The sequence below is a fragment of the Chrysemys picta genome, chromosome 2 (assembly GCF_011386835.1).
Source record: "Chrysemys picta bellii isolate R12L10 chromosome 2, ASM1138683v2, whole genome shotgun sequence".
NCBI classification, from domain to species: domain Eukaryota; kingdom Metazoa; phylum Chordata; order Testudines; family Emydidae; genus Chrysemys; species Chrysemys picta.
In genome coordinates this window covers 149,373,054-149,392,620 of record NC_088792.1, presented here as the reverse complement: position 1 = coordinate 149,392,620, position 19,567 = coordinate 149,373,054, and the positions used below count along the sequence as shown (strand labels likewise).

General features: G+C 50.9%; 1 long non-coding RNA gene across 1 annotated transcript; it reads right to left on the bottom strand.

Annotated features, from left to right (window-relative positions):
- Window positions 1-10,321: 10,321 nt before the first annotated feature.
- LOC135981536 (uncharacterized) lies at window positions 10,322-18,022 on the bottom strand. The gene is made up of 3 exons (XR_010598590.1): window positions 17,998-18,022; window positions 17,503-17,598; window positions 10,322-15,246 (listed from the first exon to the last, which is right to left on the bottom strand). It is a non-coding gene; the product is annotated as an uncharacterized LOC135981536 (long non-coding RNA).
- Window positions 18,023-19,567: the final 1,545 nt, after the last annotated feature.

Genomic DNA, 19,567 nt, shown 5'->3' with positions numbered 1-19,567 from the left:
GGAATACTGCCTCCAGTCTTGGTGTCCTCCTTTGAAAAAGATGGTCCTAGAAATTGGAGCTGGGGCAGCAGAGAGCCACCAAATATTCTGAGGGCTGGAGAAAAATGCCTTCTAGTGAGCTATTGAAAGAGCTCAACCTGTTTAGCTTATGAAAAGAAGATTGAAGGGGACTTCACGGAAGTGTTGAAATGCCTTAATGGAGAGAAAATATTGGGTATTAAAGGGCTCTTTAATCGAGCAGAGAAAGGCAGAACAAGACCCAATGGCTGGAAGGTGAAAAGAGACAAATTCCTATGACAAATAAGGCACAAATATTCAACAGCGAGGATGATTGACCACAGGAAGAAGCTACCATGGAAAGTAGTGGATTCTCCATCTCTTGATGTCATTTAATAAAGACTAGATGCCTTTCCGGAATGTGTTTGCCTCCAAAGTAGCTATTGTGGTAGACAGGAGGCCTGTGATATGCAGGGGGTCAGATTAGATGCTCTAACGGTCTCTGCTGCCCATAAAGTCTACTTATTTCTGAGAAACCGAGTGTAGCATTGGGAGCAGCCTCTGCTTATTAAACAATCAGTTTGTCAGCACCTGCAGGACAATTTGGTTCTTAGGACTAGTGAGCATGGACTTGTCAAGAACAAATCATTCCAGACCAATCCTAGCTCCTTCTTTGGCAGGGTTAGGGGCCTAGTGGAGGTGGGTAAACAGTAGATGTGATCTATCTTGGTGTTAATAAGGCTTTTGACACACTCCCATAGGACATTCTCACAAGCAAACAGATGCTGCTTAGCACTGTCAGAGCAGCTTTTGCTGGGGGATTCTCCCAGCACTTTCCAATAGTGGGAAAGTATGAAATCCCCATTTGACTGCTGGGGACAGAGCCTAGAGGGGGCAGCAACTTACCCCAAGTCCCACAGGTCAATAGGAAACCAGCAATGGAACCCAGGAGTCCTGACTCCCAGTTCCCTGCTCCAATCACTCCAGCGGAGCACACTCCCTCTCAAAGCAGGGGGACCGGACATGAGGGCCTGGTTGTAATTGCCAGCTGTGGGAGGGAGTGTGCAGCAGTGGTTAGTGAAGGGGCCTGGAAATAAGGACTGCTGGGTCTATTGGAGAGTGTCACTAGGAGCAGTGCATAAGATGAGGTGTCCTATCATGTTTACTCAGATCAGATTAGGACATAATAGAATGGCTGAAATAGTTTATTTTATTTGTATTCTATTATTTTGCAATTGTTAAGAGCAGCAACTACTCAGCTCAGACTGAAGCATCTTATCTAATTTTTGAGATCTAAGTGTCTCCTCTTTGAGTGCCACGAGACAAGTTAACACATTGTGACAAAGAATTTACTTGCCACTTGTTATGATTTCAAGAAACAAACTGGTTTAGTTTGAATAGGATTTTCGGTCAGAAACGGTTTCAATGAAATTTCCCCACCATCTCGATTCCTGGGCTCTATCCCTGTCTTTGGGGGGTTTGCTGTCTGTTAGAACAGGAGTCTGATTTGGATAGGGATAGAGACCTCTTTAATGTTTTTAATGAAGTAAATACTAATGGGAATTGTGTGATCATGGGAGACTTTAACTTCCCAGATATAGACTGGAGGACAAGTGCTAGTAATATAATAGGGCTCAGATTTTCCTAGATGTGATAGCTGATGGATTCCTTCACCAAGTAGTTGAAGAACCAACAGGAGGGGATTGCATTTTAGATTTGGTTTTGGTGAGTAGTGAGGATCTCTTAGAAGAAATGGTTGTAGGGGACAGCCTTGGTTTGACCGATCATGAGCTAATTCAGTTTAAACTAAATGGAAGGGTAAACAAAAATAGATCTGTGTCTAGGGTTTTTTTTTTCAAAAGGGCTAACTTTAAAAAATTAAGGAAATTAGATAGGGAAGTGGATTGGACTGAAGAACTTGTGGAACAGATGGTCAGACTGAACAGGTTCCAAACCTCTCGGAGGCTCTGACCTTCTAAACAGGGACGTCTGTTTTCTAGTAAAATCAGGAAAAAGAAAGGAGAAAACTCAAAAGAGGTTCCTCCTGGCGCTCACGTACATGACCCCTAATACTCTCTCAGCCCTCAAAGAGAGACCTCGAGAAGGAGACTTGCTGAAGGAAAGCTACAGGGGACTCAGAGGTTTCCCTGGCCCTGCGGCCCTGTCCTGCCTGGCTGATGTCAGCATCTCTCTGTGAGGTCACCACCTCCCCAGCACCTTTGACCAATAGGCTCAGGTCCTGCAAAAGGCCTTTGTGATTTCACTGTCACACCCACCCCTCCCCTGCAGTGTTAATATCCTGCCGCAGGCCAGACCCTTTGGAGGTTTGAGCTACTCTCTGTAGATCACCCCGCTCAATGAGTGTTCATTCTAGGAAGCAAGCCGGCTAGACAGTAAAACAGCAGAGGCTGCTCCCAATGCTACACTCGGTTTCTCAGAAATGAGTAGATTTTATGGGCAGAAGAGACCGTTAGAGCATCTAATCTGACCCCCTGCATATCACAGGCCTTTCTGCACCATATGGGGCAGGCAGAACTCTGCCTGGGCGCAGGGGGAATGGGATGGGGGTAGATCAAGGAAAGGGGGGAGGGGAATGTGTGTGGGGGAAAGAGCTCCTGTCCCAGATGAAGGAATTTGGGGGCAGAGGAAAGGACCCTGCTCCACAGAGAGGGGAGAGGGTTTCTGTGAGTGCCAGGGGGCTCCATTTCCCCTTCCACTAGCTCCCCATTTACAGAGAGCCAGAGCAGTACCTGCAGCAGAGAGCGGGAGTTGCTGGTGGCCTCAGAGGCACAGGCCCTGCAGCGCCTCGGGCACCTGGCGCAAGTGCCGCATGATACGGAGCTGGCACATCACATTGGCCGTGACGTCCTCCTGCTGCAAGGGAACGAGAACCTGTCTGAGACTCAGACGTCTCCGAGGAACCAGGGGAGATTAACGGTCCCTGGAACCAGCATCATTTCCACCCAGCCCCTGCCCACCTCTGAGGGATGGATTCCCCCTCCTGACTCCCAGGATGGAGTCTTGTTGTCCTTCCTAGTGACCTCCAGTGGCAACCCCCCTCCTTGTACGGTGAGCTCCTGCCACTTCCCCTTCAGTGCCCCTGACAGCTGTTCCACCTCCAATCCACAGCTCAAGTTCTCAGACCCCTCTCCTCCAGCCTCACCCAGGTTGGGTAGGGAGGGGACTGTAGCGGGGGGTCAGGAGGGATTCTGGCAGCAGTGAAGTGGGATGTGGGGAGGTTGAGACCTTTCCCCAAGTCACCCCAGCCACTAATGCTGAAGCCGCAGGATGGCAGCCCTGGTGAATGGGACGGATCGGCAGTCCCTGCTGACTACGGTTACCATACGTCCGGTTTTTCCCGGACATGTCCTGCTTTTCGGCAATCAAACGCCCGTCCGGGGGGAATTGCCGAAAAGCCAAACATGTCCGGGAAAATGCCGGCCGGGCACTTCCCCTCCCGCGGCTGCTCTGCTCCGCTCCTCCCCGCTCAGACTTTAAGAGCCGAGCTGCCCGAGCCAGCGCTACCGGCTTCGGGCAGCCCCCCCTGCCTCCGGACCCCCAGCCACGGGCCAGGCACTTCCCTTCCCGGGCTCCAGCTGCGCTGGGGAAGCGCCAGCCGGGGGCGCAGGGTCTGGGGGCTGCCCGGCAAACCGTGAAGCCGGTAGCACTGGGGCAGCCCTTTCCCCATGGCTGGGAGTGGGAGGGAGGAGGGGGCTGAGTTAGGGCGGGGAAGGGGCGGAGTTGGGGCGGGGCTAGGGGGTGGGGAAATGGGCGGGGTCAGGACCCATGGAGGGTCCTCTTTTTTTATTTATTAGACATGGTAACCCTACTGCTGACTGAATCCTCCTGTTCTCTCCAGAATGGGTCCAGCCTTGCCAGCAGCAGGACAAGCGTCCCCTGCCCATGTGCCTCAGCCCTGCCTGGTCAGACGCCATCACCCGTCAGTCCTTGGCCTCCCAGGCTGCCAGTGATGGGAGCAACTCTGGGTGGTGGCTCGGGTGACACAGACACCAGACCACTAGGAATTGGGTGCGGCCCTGTGGGACAGGAGAGTCTCGCAGAGGGCACTTGGGGGACTCTCCTGCCCTTCCCAAGAGCGATAGCACCCTGTCCTAAGAACGTAAGTCTGGGATGAGGCAAAGCTTGTCATTAATTAGCCTGGCTAAAGAGCTGGGTGGAGCTGCTCCAGGGACAAGCTGGCTCGCTCCTGCTCATGGAGGTGAATTCATCTCCCTTCCCAGGAGCACCTGCTCTCCCTTTCATTCCCCACCAGGCTCCTTGTGCCAGGCCAGCGAATGGCCACAGGATGGGAATGAGGCCTGGGCCCCGCCCCAATCTCCTGAGTCTAATGCAGCTGCTCACCTTGTCCCCCATCAGCTGCTGGGTTTCCCCAAGGAGGGAGTAGGTGACAGGGAGAGAGACACACATATTTGTCCTTCTGGTTGCAGGGCTTGTGTCCTTCCAATCCCATTGGTGGCTGCACAGTGGGCAGAGTCCTCGCTGCGTGCCCGGCCCAACAGAATTGCAGGGCGTGGTGTGGAACACAGAAAGAGATAGAGAGACTCATCCTCCAGCCGGGGTCAGTCTCGGAGAAATTGGCTGGGGTCCCAGTCTCACTCTTCTAGCGGGTGCCATTTCCCAGCTGGGTTCCTTACCCCTCTGGTGCAGCAGCAGCTGGTAGAGCCGGTAAACCCCCTCCCTGGCCTGCCGGCTGATGTCCTTGGCTGGGTCACTGACGGACAGAGCCAGCTGTGCCATGTGGTGACCCATCCTGGGGAATTCCGCTGAGTTCTAATGGACGGGAGAGGGAGAGGGGACTCCATCAGCATTTTCCTGTTAGCTCCCAGTCCCCCCCGGGCCAGGACTCTCCTTCCCCTCAGCCCCTCTGCAGGAGATGCTAGAGGATAAGAGCTAGAGCCAGACCCTTAATTTCCTCTGCAGGACCACGAGCTGCTGGGCCCCCTCCTGCACCCACCAGGAGTGGGGTTAGGGGAGAGAGAGCCAGTTAGCCAGGGACCTCCCTGCCCCCACACAGCAGCTGCAGGACTCAGGCCTGAATGGGGGATAGTGGGGACCCACCCATTGTCCAAATCACCCACCACTCCACCACAAGCAGGGTCAGGAACTGGGACAGTGCCTGTGGGGGGAGGAGACCCGGCTGGTGTGTGACAGACACCCCCACCTCTGGGGTCCCAGATCATGGAGGAGAAAGGTCCCCATTAGGGCTGGTGGATCATCAGGGACAAGACCCTCTGCAGGGGGTCAGGTGCTGGGAAGGGGCAGGACAGTCTCGGTTCCAGCACAGCTGGGGAACGTTTGTACCTTTTCTCCGTCTTGGAGCTGCTCTCGGCTGTTATTGAGAGCAGCCTCCTCTGTGGCCACGTCCACCCATTCCTCCTCCTCGTCCCCTGAGTCCCTGGCGGTCCCTGCACCAGGGAGAGAAGGGGACAGGATGACGCCTTTTGCCACTCGGGGGAAGGACAGGGGCACGGTGGGGCAATGTGTCCCCTTCCCACCTCCGGGACCCAGGGCAGATCGGGCCCCACACTCCCCCGTCTCAGTGATGCCTTCAGCCCCCAACTCCTTCAGGAGCCCATAGCAAAGAGACCCCCCCCACGCTGTCCTGGACTCCCTGGGAGGTGCCTCCCCCCAACTGGAGCACCGAGGACCAAAGTGGCAGCATCTAGTGTCGGTGGGGTTCATGTGGCTCAGGCCAGACCCCTGGGCTGGGGATCCGTCCCCATAGCACTGATCGAGGGCCTGGGCCCAGGGTGTTCACAGCCCCGCCCTCACCTCTCCCTGAGCCCAGCCTGACTCCTCACCTGGAACAAAGCTGCGGCGCCCATCAGCCTCGCTGCTGCCCGAGTCCCAGGCACTGCTGCTGTCCCATGGGGAGCGGGCCGAGCTGCTGGTGGTGGGACAGGGATCCTCCACCTCCTGCCCTGGGGAGGCTGGAAGGTCCTCACTGACCGGGCCGGGCGATGCCTCCTGCTGGGAATCAGGGCTGGGCTCCTGGGGCTGCTGCTGCCCATACAACATGTCCCAGAGTCACTCTGCCCAGCTCCCGTCCTGCGCTGGGTCCTGCCTGCCCAGCCGCAGCCTGGCCCAGCTCCATTTCGACCTGGCCTCTCCCACCTCGGCGCCTGCGCTGGGAGCGGGTTTTCTCCGCCAGAAGACTGGGCACTTCCACCTCCTGGCCTGGCCGGGAGCTCCTTCCCCGCCAGTGGGGACGGAGGGGCCGCTCTGCTCCCGGGGAAGATGGCAGCTGCTTCCCTCAGGCTCTGGGGCCACCCTTCTTCCTGAACATCCTCAGGAGCCTGGCCACCCTGGAACCGAGTGGGGAGCGGGCGTGAGTCTGGGGTCAAGGCAGCCTCTCACTAACCAGCCTGTTTGGTCCCTCCCCATCCCTGCCCCAGCCAGAGCAGCTCCTCCTCCCCCCACAGGGGTGCATCTAATGCAATCTACACGCACTGGCAGGAGTTCATTGCATGATCTGCTCCCAGCGTTCCCCCTCGTCACCTCTGGGGCTGCAATGCCCGGGGAGTCTCCTCCTTTTCCATCACTGGGCTCAGTCACTTTGGACAAGCAGCTCCCTCCTGCCGTCCCAGGCCACACTTCCCCCCCAGGCTAGAGAAGGAACAGAACCCAGGAGTCTGGACTTCTCCTGGGAAACCATTCCCCAGGTCAAAGTCCCGAGGCAGAGCAAGGCCAGGACCCCCGCCTTTCCCATTGATTTCCATGCTCAGCAGCTCACAGGGTCTGGCCCAGCTCAGAGACGCTCAGCCTGGGGAATGGTCTCCCACAAGGGAAGCGTTGGGAGCCCCATTGCTGGGACCTTTCCAAACACACTGGAGACGGCTCTGGAGAAGCCCCTCCCCGGTCTGAGAGCGAGGGGTTCCTGGGGGCGGTTTGCAAATCCAATCTCCTTTGGGAGAGATTCTTTCCCCCTCTTTCTGCCTCTCCCCAGACAGACAGGGGACGCCAACGGGGAACCCTAATGCCACTCACTTGCTCTGCTGACGGAGCGATGGATGGAGGATGTTCAGTATCGTCCCTCGCCCTCCTCCTCACTCCCCAAAGCCAAGGCAGGCTGGAGAGGGTGGTGGTGACCTGAGGAGTTACCCTGCCCAGCCAGCAGGCAGGGGGATAGCACTGGGCGATCGACTGGCTGTGAAAACAAGAGTCTATCTTATTGCCAAGGGACAGAGAAACTCGGCCAGCAGCAGGGGGTGCAGAACACTGGCCTAATGCGGGGGTGACAGCACCTCCGGGATCCTGACATCCCGGCACTTTACACACCTTCCTGGAGCCTCCCAACCCCCCTGGTCTGTAGGGGCTGCTACCCCAACCCTACTGATGGGAAACAGGCCTGGGGTGGGGAAGCTACTGGCTCAGGGTCACACCAAGTGTCAGAGCCAGGGATGGGACCCAGCAGTCCTTATTTCCAGGCCCCTTCACTAACCACTGCTGCACACTCCCTCCCATAGCTGGCAATTACAACCAGGCCTTCATGTCCGGTCCCCCTGCTTTGAGAGGGAGTGTGCTCCGCTGGAGTGACTGGAGCAGGGAACTGGGAGTCAGGACTCCTGGGTTCCATTGCTGGTTTCCTATTGACCTGTGGGACTTTGGGTAAGTTGCTCCCCGCTCTAGGCTCTGTCCCCAGCAGTCAAATGGGGATTTCATACTTTCCCACTATTGGAAAGTGCTGGGAGAATCCCCCAGCAAAAGCTGCTCTGACAGTGCTAAGCAGCATCTGACCATTAGAGGTCAGAGCGCACTGCCCAGGAGGAGGAGTGTTTGGTTCTGGGCTGTTGGAGTACGGGCTTTCAACCATCTGTGCACACATATTATACTAATTGCATCTAGACCACATCTCCCTAGTTTGCTTGTGAGAATGTCCTTATTAACACCAAGATGGATCACATCTACTGTTTACCCACCTCCACTAGGCCCGTAACCCTGCCAAAGAAGGAGCTAGGATTGGTTTGGAATGATTTGTTCTTGACAAGTCCATGCTCACTAGTCCTAAGAACCAAATTGTCCTGTAGGTTCCAGTATCTTTCCAGGTATGTTAATGGATGGGAAGACGTTCTTTTTCAGGGATCTCTGACGAGAACTGGGGCACAGCACTTAGTTTGTTGAGGCCATAAAATGGAGACAGGCACCTCTTCTCTTCTCCCAGCACCCCAGATACCTAAAAGGGTGGGACTCACATCCCTCAATGGGCTTTAAAAAAGACAATGGTTACAATGTGGCCCCAACCATTTCTGGTTTCTGCAGACTAGATGTTTTAGCAAAGTTTAGAATTCCTTGGTGCTCAACACCATGAAACTCCCCTTTCTCCTTTACAAAGGGCTTTAACGCCCCTTATCTCACCCAGGCTCTCGACTGCCCAAAGTTGGAGAATTGTCCCTGTTCCCATTGCAGAGCACTCCCCACGACACACACACAGAGTCCTCCTGGTGGTGGGAGGGGAACAGAGGAAAGGACAAAAGAAGTAAGAGATGAAGAGAAAGGAGGGAGGGATGGAGGAAAAGGTAAAACAAAAAGGACAAACCCTAATGTCCCCAGTGATTCTAAGGGACAAAATCCCAGGTGGGGAATAAAATTCGGCCACCTTAAGCTAGTGTTTTCCATGCCTAGAATTCAGCTGGTGCCAGATGCATCAGACTGAACAGGTTCCAAACCTCTCGGAGGCTCTTACCTTCTAAACAGGGACGTCTGTTTTCTAGTAAAATCAGGAAAAAGAAAGGAGAAAACTCAAAAGAGGTTCCTCCTGGCGCTCATGTACGTGACCCCTAATACTCTCTCAGTCCTCAAAGAGAGACCTCGAGAAGGAGACTTGCTGAAGGGAAGCTACAGGGGACTCTGAGGTTTCCCTGGCCCTGCGCCCCTGTCCTGCCTGGCTGATGTCAGCATCTCTCTGTGAGGTCACCACCTCCCCAGCACCTTTGACCAATAGCCTGAGGTCCTGCAAAAGGCCTTTGTGATGTCACTCCCACACACACCCCTCCCCTGCAGTGCTAATGTCCTGCCGCAGGCCAGACACTTTGCAGGTTTGAGCTACTCCCTGTGGATCACCTCACTCAATGAGTGTTCATTCTAGGAAGCAAGCCGGCTAGACAGTAAAACATCAGATGCTGCTCCCAATACTACACTCGGTTTCTCAGAAATGAGTAGACTTTATGGCCAGAAGAGACAGTTAGAGCATCTAATCTGACCCCCTGCATATCACAGGCCTCCTGTCTACCACAATAGCTACTTTTGGGGTAAACACATTCCAGAAAGGCATCTAGTCTTTATTAAATGACATCAAGAGACGGAGAATCCACCACTTTCCTTGGTAGCTTCTTCCTGTGGTCAGTCATCCTCGCTGTTGAATATTTGTGCCTTATTTGTCATAGGAATTTGTCTCTTTTCACCTTCCAGCCATTCCCAAACCTCAGCCAGCATTTGTAGCTGACAAATCTCACGAATTGTCACAGATTGCGGTGTTACTAGAGAAGGTTTTGGAATTAACTGATAAGTCACTGGGACCAGATGGCATTGACCCAAGAGTTCTGAAAGAACTCAGATGTGAAATTGCGGAACTACTAATTATGGTTTGTAACCTGTCCTTTAAATCAGCTTCTGTATCCATGACTGGAAGATAGCTAATGTAACACCAATATTTAAAAGGGCACTATTGGTGATCCCGGCAATTACAGACCAGTAAGTCTAATGTCAGTAACGGGCAAATTAGTTGAAACAATTGTAAAGAATAAAATTGTCAGACACATAGAAGAACATAAATTGTTGGGCAAAAGTCAACATAGTTTAGGTAAAGGGAAATCATGTCTTACTAATCTATTAGAGTTCTTTGAAGGGGTCAACAAACATGTGGACAAGGGGGATCCAGTGGACATAGTGTACTTAGATTTCCAGAAAGCCTTTGACAAGGTCCCTCACCAAAGGGTCTTATGTAAATTAAGTTGTCATGGGATAAGAGGGAAGATCCTTTCATGGATTGAGAACTGGTTAAAAGACAGGGAACAAAGGGTAGGAATAAATGGTAAATTTTCAGAATGGAGAGGGGTAACTAGTGGTGTTCCCCAAGGGTCAGTCCTAGGACCAATGCTATTCAACTTATTCATAAATGATCTGGAGAAAGGGGTAAAAAGTGAGGTGGCAAAGTTTGCAGATGATACTAAAGTGCTCAAGATAGTTAAGACCAAAGCAGACTGTGAAGAACTTCAAAAATATCTCCCAAAACTAAGTGATTGGGCAACAAAATGGCAAATGAAATTTATTGTGGACAACGTAAAGTAATGCACATTGGGAAAAATAACCCCAACTATACATACAATATGATGGGGGCTAATTTAGCTACAACGAATCAGGAAAAAGATCTTGGAGTCATCGTGGATAGTTCTCTGAAGACTTCCACGCAGTGTGCAGTGGCAGTCAAAAAAGCAAACAGGATGTTAGGAATCATTAAAAAGGGGATAGAGAATAAGACGGAGAATATCTTATTGCCCTTATATAAATCCATGGTACACCCACATCTTGAATACTGTGTACAGATGTGGTCTCCTCATCTCAAAAAAGATATACTGGCATTAGAAAAGGTTCAGAGAAGGGTAATTAAAATGATTAGAGGTTTGGAAGGGGTCCCATATGAGGAGAGATTAAAGAGGCTAGGACTTTTCAGCTTGGAAAAGAGGAGACTATGGGGGGATATGATAGAGGTATATGAAATCATGAGTGATGTGAAGAAAGTGAATAAGGAAAAGTTATTTACTTGTTCCCATAATATAAGAACTCCACTAGTAACCTCCCTCCAGCCTGACAGTTCACCTTTCAGTACGACCCGTTGTAGTCTCCCCTTTAACCAATTCCTTATCCACCTTTCAATTTTCATATTGATCCTCATCTTTTCCAATTTAGCTAATAATTCCCCATGTGGAACCGTATCAAATGCCTTACTGAAATCGAGGGAAATTAGATCCACTGCGTTTCCTTTGTCTAAAAAATCTGTGACCTTCTCAAAGAAGGAGATCAGGTTGGTTTGGCACGCTCTACCTTTTGTAAAGCCATGTTGTATTTTGTCCCAATTACCATTGACCTCAATGTCCTTAACTACTTTCTCCTTCAAAACATTTTCTGAGACCTTGCATACTACAGATGTCAAATTAACAGGCCTGTAGTTACCCGGATCACTTTTTTCCCCTTTCTTAAAGCTAGGAACTATGTTAGCAATTCTCCAGTCATACGGAACAACCCCTGAGTTTACTGATTCATTAACATTTTTTGCTAATGGGCTTGCAATTTCATATGCCAGTTCCTTTAATATTCTTGGATGAAGATTATCTGGGACCCCCGATTTAGTCCCATTAAACTGTTCGAGTTTGGCTTCTAACTCAGATGTGGTAATATCTACCTCCATATCCTCATTCCCATTTGTCATCCTACCATTATCTCTAAGCTCCTCATTAGCCTCTTAAAGACTGAGGCAAAGTATTTGTTTAGATATTGGGCCATGCCTAGATTATCCTTAACCTCCACTCCATCCTCAGTGTTTAGCGGTCCCACTTCTTTCTTTGTTTTCTTCTTATTTATATGGCTATAGAACCTTTTACACCTTTTACTATTGGTTTGAATTCCCTTTGCAAGGTCCAACTCTACATGGCTTTCGGCCTTTCTCACTTTGTCCCTACATTTTCTGACCTCAGTAAGGTAGCTTTCCTTGCTGATCACTCCCATCTTCCACACCTTGTAGGCTTTCTGCTTTTTCTTAATCATCTCTCTGAGATGCTTGCTCATCCAACTTGGTCTACAACTCCTGCCTATGAATTTTCCCCCCTTTCTTGGGATGCAGGCTTCTGATAGTTTCTGCAACTTTGACTTGAAGTAATTCCAGGCCTTCTCCACCTTTAGATCCACAAGTTCTTCAGTCCAATCCACTTCCCTATCTAATTTCCTTAATTTTTTAAAGTTAGCCCTTTTGAAATCAAAAACCCTAGTCACAGATCTATTTTTGTTTACCCTTCCATTTAGTTTAAACTGAATTAGCTCATGATCGCTCAAACCAAGGCTGTCCCCTACAACCATTTCTTCTAAGAGATCCTCACTACCCACACCAAATCTAAAATGCAATCCCCTCCTGTTGGTTCTTCAACTACTTGGTGAAGGAATCCATCAGCTATCACAGCTAGGAAAATCTGAGCCCTATTATATTACTAGCACTTGTCCTCCAGTCTATATCTGGGAAGTTAAAGTCTCCCATGATCACACAATTCCCATTAGTATTTACTTCATTAAAAACATTAAAGAGGTCTCTATCCCTATCCAAATCAGACTCCTGTTCTAACAGACAGCAAACCCCCCAAAGACAGGGATAGAGCCCAGAAATCGAGATGGTGGGGAAATTTCATTGAAACCGTTTCTGTCCGAAAATCCCATTCAAACTAAACCAGTTTGTTTCTTGAAATCATATCAAGTGGCATGAAAATTCTTTGCAAAAATATTTTGTTGCAAAACAAAAGCATCTTCTGCGTCACAAAAAGAACAGGAGTACGTGTTTGTCTCGTCGCACACAAAGAGGAGACACTTAGATCTCAAAAATTAGATAAGATGTTTCAGTCTGAGCTAAGTAGTTGCTGCTCTTAACAATTTCAACATAATAAAATACAAATAAAATAGACTATTTCAGCCATTCTATTATGTCCTAATCTGATCTGAGTAAATGTGATAGGACACCTCATCTTATGCACTGCTCCTAGTGACACTCTCCAATAGATCCCCATCCTCCACCTGTCGGGAGGTAGGTAGGAGCGGATTGTTATCCCTACTTGAAAGAGGGAGAAGCTAAGGCTGAGAAAGGAGAATTGACTTGTCTTAGGTCACACAGCCAGTCCGTGGCAGAGTTGGGAATAGGACCCAAGAGCCCTGATTTTCAAACTAACCATCGGATCTTGAATTTCAGACATTGAATGACCTGAATAAAGTGTTCTCAAGTGAGTTCCAGACCAGCAAGAGTTCATAGTAATTATTCAGCAAGTATTTTAGGAGAACTGGAATGGTAGAGAAAATAATGAACTGCAGAGAAGCAGCAAAATTTGTTGAACATATGACTGGTTATGACTATTTACTTGGTCTTAAAAGAAAACAACTGGGACCTGAGTCTCCTCCCTGTCAATAACCCCCTGCTCAGCCAATCAGGGTAGAGACCGAGGGGCGGGGGGATGAGGGTTCTCACCAGAGAGCCCAAAGGATGGCCCAGGTCACCGCTGGGGATCACTGTCTGAGCACTATTTCAACGCCACATTTTTCGGTGGACCTCCCACAATGGGAGTTGTAGAGCACCCCCCACGACACACACACACCCCTCCTGGTGGTGGGAGGGGAACGGGGAAAGGACAAAAGAAGTAAGAGATGAAGAGAAAGGAGGGAGGGATGGAGGAAAAGGTAAAACAAAAAGGACAAACCTTAATGTCCCCAGAGATTCTAAGGGACAAAATCCCAGGTGGGGAATAAAATTTGGCCACCTTAAGCTAGTGTTTTCCATGCCTAAAATTCAGCTGGCGCCAGATGCATCAGACTCAACAGGTCCCAAACCTCTCGGAGGCTCTTACCGTCTAAACAGGGACGTCAGTTTTCTAGTGAAATCAGGAAAAAGAAAGGAGAAAACTCAAAAGAGGTTCCTCCTGGTGCTCACATACATGAACCCAAATACTCTCTCAGACCTCAAAGAGAGATCTCGAGAAGGGGACTTGCTGAAGCAAAGCTACAGGGGACTTTGAGGTTTCCCTGGCCCTGCACCCCTGTCCTGCCTGGCTGATGTCAGCATCCCTCTGTGAGGTCACCACCTCCCCTGCACCTTTGGCCAATAGGCTGAGGTTCTGCAAAAGGCCTTTGTGATGTCACTGCCACACCCACCCCTCCCCTGCAGTGCTAATGTCCTGCCACAGGGCTGACACTTTGGAGGTTTGAGCTACTCCCTGTGGATCATCCCACTCAATGAGTGTTCATTCTAGAAAGCAAGCCGGCTAGACAGTAAAACATCACAAGCTGCTCCCAATGCTACACTCGGTTTCTCAGAAATGAGTAGATTTTATGGGCAGCAGAGACCGTTAGAGCATCTAATCTGACCCCCTGCATATCACAGGCCTCCTGTCTACCACAATAGCTACTTTTGGGGCAAACACATTCCGGAAAGGCATCTAGTCTTTATTAATGACATCAAGAGATGGAGAATCCACCACTTTCCTTGGTAGCTTCTTCCTGTGGTCAATCATCCTCGCTGTTGAATATTTGTGCCTTATTTGTCATAGGAATTTGTCTCTTTTCACCTTCCAGCCATTGGGTCTTGTTCTGCCTTTCTCTGCTAGACTAGAGAGCCCTTTAATACCCAGTATTTTCTCTCCATTAAGGCACTTCAACACTTCAATGAAGTCCCCTTCAATCTTCTTTTGATAAGCTAAACAGGTTGAGCTCTTTCCATAGCTCACTAGAAGGCATTTTTCTCCAGCCCTCAGAACATTTCATGGCTCTTTGCTGCCCCAGCTCCAATTTCTAGGACCATCTTTTTCAAAGGAGGACACCAAGACTGGAGGCAGTATTCCAATAGCAGTCTCACTGCTGCTGTGTCACCTCCCTATCCTACTCACGGCTCTGCTCCTACGTCTAATGATGGCTTTAGCCCTGTTCACCACAGCATCACACTGGGAGCTCATGTTGAGTGGCTTCTCCACTCTGGCCCCTAAATCCTTTTCAGAGTCACTGCTTTCCTGGATCCACGTCCCCATTCTGGAGGTGTGGCCGGCGTGCCTTGTTGCCACGTATAGGACCTTGCATTGGGCTCTGCTCAAACTTGTTTTCTTTGAATGTGTCCAGCTGGCCGAATGAGCCAGATCACTCTGTATCACTGCCCTCTCCCCATCAGGAATTACCACTCTGCCTGTATTTTGTCACCCCTCAATCTTATCCGCAGTGATTGTATGTTTTCTCCCAATTCATTGATAACAATTATTTTAAAAAATAAGTCCTTGAGAGCTTCTTCAGACCCTTAGTACCCAGGACCTGCTCCCCACATCACAGTGAGAAATGCTGTCCAGCCCTGCTGGTACAGAGGGGATAAGCACAGAACAAACGTACCTTTAGGAGCTGTGTTGTCCATAGGCTCTGAACAACATGTGGGGGTCAGCAGATTACAAACGCACGACAGACCTGTAGTGTAGACAGGTCCCAACTGTGTCTCGGTTTCCCACCCTGTAAAATGGGGAGAAGAAACAAAACCTTGATTAGCTCCATTTGATAGCTGGGGAAACCGAGGCACCCAGCGGTGCAGAGACTCGCTCATGGTCCCAAAGCCAGGAATAGAAAACAGCAGATCTGATAGCCAGGCCTGGGACCTAACCCTGGTTTTCCTGGCCTTGCTGCTCTAAGTTTAGTCACAGCCGCCATGTCTTTTCCCCCGTGTCCCTTAAGCCCACGTCACTGCAGAAGAGAGATTTTCTGGTAGCCAGCTGGCTCTCCTGCATGTGGATGTCGTTCCAAAAGACGTGCTCTGACTCAGTCCCATGCTATGGTTGGCTGAAGGAACCACGTGGTCACATTCTAGCCCTGAGTTATACAGGAGGGGCGACTAGATGCACATAATGGTCCTTTCTGACCTGAACCTCTATCAATCGCTACATTTTCTGCTGCTAGGAAGAGAACTCTGGACCTATTTTCTCTCATTCACTTTCAGTCGGAATAATTTCAATCCAGGCCAAAGGATTTCCTCTTCCATTGTGTCTTCAGCACCTTTGGGAGCAACCAGTTACTGTTACCCACAGGTTACCAGTTTCAACCTGTCCCAGGGTGAGATGGCCAGGAAAGGGGTTGGAGCTCAACTGCACCTGGCCGAGGTGATGCAGGTCCCTAGGGTGAAGGGAATAAGTGTGGGGGTCACGTGACAAGACTCAGCCTGTGACTAGGACCCAGGTGTGACGTTATTGATATAATCTGGGACCATATAGATCATTGTTGCAACCGAGGTCCTGTAGTGGCACGCAAATCTTGTATAAAGGGGGTCAAATGGGGTGTCTAAGACAAGATTATGGTTTACTGGTTATGATTATGCTGTCTATATGTGTGTATTACTTTTGTAGTTGAAGTTATGAATATTGGCTCTATACTGTCTGTATTTCAAACTTATGCTATGCTGCTGGGTGACATCCCAGACAAACTGGTGTTAGCTCTGCCGAGCCTGCTTGATGGCCCATTAAGGACCATCAGCTATACAATGGACCCATTGAGAGAAGGCAAATATGCCTTGAGACTCAGCAAAGTATGCAGGAACTTGCCCATGTGACTCCAGACTCCATTTTGCTGTAATTTTCCACAGTAAGAACAAAGAGGTGTTCTTACACCTGGAAAAGACTATATAAGGCTGATGCCTCATCTCCATCTTGTCTTCAATCCTGCTTCATACCTCTGGAGGAACTTTGCTACAAGCTGAAGCTTTGAACAAAGGACTGAGGACCCATCCCAGCGGGGGATGTATTCCAGAGACTTGATTTGAACCTGCAGTTTATTCCATTGCTGCTGCAAGCCTGAACCAAGAACTTTGCCATTACTGTATGTAATTGATTCCATTTAACCAATTCTAACGCTCATCTCTATCTTTTTCCTTTTATGAATAAACCTTTAGATTTTAGATTCTGAAGGATTGGCAACAGCGTGATTTGTGGGTAAGATGTGATTTGTATATTGACCTGGGTTTGGGGCTTGGTCCTTTGGGATCAGGAGAACCTTTTTCTTTTACTGGGGTATTGGTTTTCATAACCATTTGTCCCCATAACGAGTGGCACTGGTGGTAATACTGGGAAACTGGAGTGTCTAAGGAGATTGCTTGTGAGACTTGCGGTTAGCCAGTGGGGTGAGACCGAAGTCCTCTTAGTCTGGCTGGTTTGGTTTGCCTTAGAGGTGGAAAAAACCCCAGCCTTGGGCTGTAACTGCCCTATTTGAGCAATTTGTCCTGAGTTGGCACGCTCAGTTGGGTTCCGCCAGAACCGCATTGTCACACCAGGCCTGCTGAGAGATAGAAGGGCAGCCTGTACTCAGCCAGGAGAGAGACCCCAAGGGAAGCAGGCATGGGAGGGGCTTGGAGCGTCCTTTAAAGGTCAGGGACAAGCTGGGAAGGGGCCAGGCTGAGCACTAAGGACAAGGCCCTAGGAGGGAAAGACAGGGCAGTTTAGGAGATGGGGCAGATAGTCCAGTTGGTTTCGGCTCCCAGGACCAGACACCCAGAGGTGAAGGTGATTGTCGGGGCTTCTGTCCTTCTTCCCCAGTGTAGATTTGATAGTGGAGAAGACTGATGCCGTAAGGGGGAAGTGAGTTACCCCAAGGTCACCCAGTGAGTTTATATCACCAATGCATACTCGGAAGGATCCAATGGAAACATGGATTTTCCAGTCTCTTCTTTCTAGGAGTCCCCAGGGCTAAGGTAAAACCCCTGCGGCCCCTCCCCATTCTGCTCACCTCCAAGATGTGCTGGAGTTTGTCTGTGCTGGGGGGTGCTGTCAGCAGGATCGAGAGCTCGTCATCCATGTTCTCTGGGCAGGCCTTGCTCAGAGCCTACCAGCGGAGGGAGACCAGGGGTCAGGAGCCTGCATTAGCACCGGTGTGCCATTGACCAAGAGCTGGCTGAGGTAAGCGCCGCCTGGCCGGAGCTCGCACCCAGAAACCCTGCCCCAGGTCGGAACCCCCTCCCACACCCAAATTCCCTCCCAGACCTCACACCCGGCACCCCAACCCCCTGCCCCAGGTCGGAACCCCCTCCTGTACCCTAATCCCTCCCAGACCCCACACCCCCACCCCAATCCCCTACCCCAGCCCTGAGCCCCCTCCCGCACCCAAACTCCCTCCCAGAGTCCGCACCCCAACCCTCTGTCCCAGCCCGGATCCCCCTCTGGCACCCCAACCCCCTAATCTCCAGCCCAATCCCAGAGCCCGCATCCCCACCGGAGCCCTCACCCCTCCCTGCACTCCAACCCCCAGCTCCAACCCAGTGAAAGTGAGTGAGGGTGTGAGAGCGAACGACAGAGAGAGGTGGGCTGGGCTGGAGTGAGTGAGGGTGGGGCCTTGGGGAAGGGAATGAAAGGGGTTGGGTCAAGGGCGTTTGGTTTTGTGCAAGTAGAAAGTTGGCAACCCTACTTAAGGACCTTTGAAAAGCAGCCTCCTTAGCACCGCTCCTGATACCAGGGGCCAAGGCGCCCCCGGACATGAGAACCACAATAGGCCAGAGCAAAACGCTGCGTTAGAAATCGGAGCTCAGGCTGCCAAGCGAACGATAGCTGACAGACAGGAGATGCAGGAATTAAGGTTGTGCCTTCAGCCAGCAACTGGTGTTCATCCGTTTGCACCACACACACACCTGTAGGCAGGGCCACTATTTCCTTGTCTGTCTGCCTGTTTAGCGTCTCTCGGTCCTTACTGTGCCCATCACCGTGGTGTCTGAGTGGCAAACCAAGGGTTTGACGTGTGCATATGAAACTGCCTGACTGGAAGGACGTGGTTTGGTGTGGATCAGTGACTGCTGGGGCGATTGGTGACAGAAGGCTCTGAGGGCCTGGCTCATTCCGACCTGGCTCATTCAAATGGCTTCTACAGCTCAGAGCAGCCCAGTCTCCTGCCTGGGTCCGACGCAAACCAGGAAGTACAGGACCACGGTTAATAAGAACAGCTCAAAAGATCATTTTCGCTGACCCAGCCCTGCACAGATTTCCAGCTTAGGTTTGCATTTTCAGCAAAAGTTCTTCTTGATTATTTTCTCCCAACCCCCTTCTGCCTCCATAATAGCCAGCCACCCCGTCAGTCGCATCCTGGGGCGCTCCAGGGACAGCGTGTGTGCGTGTATGTGTACATCTGTACATATGTGTATGTGTACATGTGTGTATGTATGCGTGTACGTGTATGTGCACATGAGTGTGTGCACATGTGAGTGTGCGTGTGTATGTGTGTACATGTACCCCAGTCAGATGTATACATCTGGATTTCCTTTGAAAGAATTTTCAAATTGAGCTGATCAAGTGCAATGGCAAAGCACCCAATTCCTCTGCCCCCCAACTGCCTTCGCTGCTTTAACGTACAACCTGCTCCGCTGGCACCTCTGACTCCTGAAAGCCCTAACGCTCCCGGGGAGCAGGCCGTGCCCTGCCCTGCCCTGGCTGCCCCGGGTGTTACCTCGGAGGGAATCGTTCCAGATTCCAATGGGTGGCAGGTCCAGGGAAGAGCCTTATCTGGCGGGAGGCTGTACCAGACCCGCCCGACCCAGGCAGGCTCCCAGGTACTCTCTGCTCGGGGCTGATAAGGCTCCTTAGCAGTTTCTCTCCAAACAAATTCCAGTTCAAGACACCTGAGAGCTCCACAGCAGAGCAGCATCCCCAGAACGCAGCAGGGCGGGGGTTAGGGGGAGCAGTCGGTAGCAGCACCTGCCCCTCGTACGGCAGGAGCGAGAAGTGCCAGCCTCTCTGCACAGAGCAGCAGCGTTCAGCATGGGCCAGACGTGCTGCGGTGATGGGTAAGAGCGGGCTCGGAGAGCCAG